Source organism: Mandrillus leucophaeus, unplaced genomic scaffold (assembly GCF_000951045.1).
Source record: "Mandrillus leucophaeus isolate KB7577 unplaced genomic scaffold, Mleu.le_1.0 Scaffold821, whole genome shotgun sequence".
Lineage (NCBI taxonomy): Eukaryota > Metazoa > Chordata > Mammalia > Primates > Cercopithecidae > Mandrillus > Mandrillus leucophaeus.
Genome location: NW_012108931.1, coordinates 75,690 through 78,666, shown reverse-complemented (window position 1 = coordinate 78,666; position 2,977 = coordinate 75,690).

Sequence of the window (2,977 nt, the reverse complement as noted above, 5' to 3'; positions counted from 1 at the left end):
GAACTTGTCTCACTGCAACCTCTGCCTCCTGGGTTCAAACAATTCTTCTGCCTCAGTCTCCTGAATAGCTGAGACTAAAGGTGCACACAACCATGCCTGACTAATTTTTATTGTATTTTTAGTGGAGATTGGGTTTCAACATGTTGGCCAGGCTGATCTCAAACTCCTGACCTCAAGTGATCCACTTATCTCGGCCTCCCAAAGTGCTGGGATTACAGGCCTGAGCCACCTCGCCTGGCCAAGCAACACTTCTTAATGATTTCTTTTAAGAAAATTATTTGCCAAATTTTATAAATAATGTAGTTTATGGTCTTTTTAAATATTTGGAGAAGAACATTATAACAATTTTTGCAATGTATTGAACAGCTAAAAATATGTCAGATACTCCAGTAGGCACCTACTGAATAATTATTACTGTATTTTTAGTACTATTATTTTCCAAACGTGATACTCGCTTCTGTTACTGGAGAGGAGTCCTGATCCAGAACCCATGAGTGGGTTCTTGGATCTCACACAAGAAAGAATTTTGTACAAGTCCACAGAGTAAAGTGAAAGCAAGTTTATTAATGTAAAGGGATAAAATAATGGCTACTCCATAGACATAGTAACGCTGAGTGCTGCTGGTTGGCTATTGTTTTTGTTATTTCTTGATTAAATGCTAAACAAGGAGTAGGTTATTCATAAGTTTTTCTGGAAAGAGGTGAGAAATGGAACTGAGTGTTCCTCCCAGTTTTAGACCATATTGGGTAACTTCTGGATGTTGCCATGGCATTTGTAAACTTTCATGGTGCTGGTGGGAGTCTCTTTTAGCAGACTAATGCATTATAACTAGCATGTAATGAGAAGCGAGAATGACCAGAGATCACTTTCATTGCCATCTTGGTTTTGCAGGTTTTGGGTTGGTATCTTTACGGCATCCTGTTTTATCAGCAGGGTTTTTGGGACTTGTATCTTGTGCAGGCCTCTTAACTCATCCTATGACTAAGAATACCTAACCTGCTGGGAATGCAGCCCAGCAAGTCTCAGCCTCATTTTACCCAGCCCCTATTAAAAATAGAGTCACATGCTCTGGTTCCAATGCCTCTGACGCTTCTACATAATTATTTAATTTATTAATGGTACTGCATATTTTCTCAAAATACTCTTTATTGTTTTCTTTTTAAAATCATACTTAAGGAGGCTAGATACTTCATGGCATTGTGAACCCACTCTATTTAGACCTGTACTGCCTACTTCTATATATCTCATTCCTACTGAAATAAATGATTTTTTAAAGCCTTATTTGATAGAGTCACTATTTTAGAAAAAAACAACAAAAATAAAAAAATGCATTCAATAATGATTAACTGATATAATCAGGAATATACCTTTGCAGTATGCTAACTTTAAGGATTTTTCTTTCTCTTTGTCTTTGATGGTTGCAGCTTCTCACTATATGTCATTTTATTTATATCATTTGATTCTGAGTCATGTTTCAATGTGAGTCCTCACTCTAGCTTTTCTATAATGGTTCTTAAGTTCGTATTCTCAAACACTGTTTCGGTGCCATTTTGTCCATTTTATTCTGTTGGACCTTTTTTTTTTTTTGGGGGGTCTAATTTTAAAATCCTCCCATTTTATTCTTGTCTCTTAACTGCTCTTGAAATTTTAATTTCTCTGAAATTCCTACAAAATTAATTCTTTCATACTCTCTTGTAATTTATTTTACTTCTTTGTGTTATATAGTCTACAGTCTAGAATTTATCCTGTTTACTGATTTTGTGATTTAATTTTATTTCCAAAAGTTTTTTAAAATGATTTTTCATATTCACCAATTCCGATCATATTTCTTACTCCTTTTGCTTTAGAGCCAGTTTTATGAAGGCTATTTATTTGTGATTTTGGTGAGATATTTATTAGCATTCAATCTTTCTGAATTATTGATTTAGTATCTGGGCTCATTTTCAGTAAGATTTTAAAAATGCTGTATTATAAATAATTTAAAATATGCAAACATAGACAAAAATAGTATAATCCTTACATACAACTCACCTACATTCAACCATCACAATTTTTCCACGTTTTTAAAGTTTATTTTTTCTTCTCTATTATTATGATTTTTTAGTTTCTCCATTTGGGCTAGAGTACTTTAAAGCACATACCAGATATCATGACATATCCATATATAATTCAGTATGTATCTCCAAAAAAAAAAAAAAAAAAAACATTTTCTACCGTAACCACTATGACATTATTAACGTCTTGTAAAATTAAAGAAATTATTTGTTGATCTGCACCAAGATGGCCGAATAGGAACAGCTCCAGCCTCCAGTTCCGAGCGTGAGCCACACAGAAGACAGGTGATTTCTGCATTTCCAACTGAGGTACCAGGTTCATCTCACTGAGGTGTGTTGGACAGTGGGTGCAGGACAGTGGGTTCAGCCCAAGGAGCGAGAGCCCAAGCAGAGCAAGGCATCACCTCACCCAGGAAATGCAAGGGGGAAGGGAATTCCCTTTTCTAGCCAAGGGAAAGCGTGACACACAACACCTGGAAAATCAGGTCACTCCCACCCTAATACTGTGCTTTACCAAGGATCTTAGCAAATGGCACACCAGGAGATTATATCCCGTGCCTGACTCGGAGGGTCCCACACCCACAGAGCCTCCCTCATTGCTAGCACAGCAGTCTGAGATCTAACTGCAAGGCGGCAGCGAGGCTGGAGGAAGATTGCCTGCCATTGTTGAGGCTTAAGTACGTAAACCAAGCGACCGGGAAACTCAAACTGGGTGGAGCCCATCGCAGCTCAAGGAGGCCTGCCTGCCTCTGTAGACTCCACCTCTGGGGACAGGGCATAACCAAACAAAAGGCAGCAGAAACCTCTGCAGATGTAAATGTCCCTGTCTGACAGCTTTGAAAAGAGTAGTGGTTTTCCCAGCACAGAGTTTGAGACCTGAGAATGAACAGACTGTCTGCTCAAGGGGGTCCCTGACTCCCGAG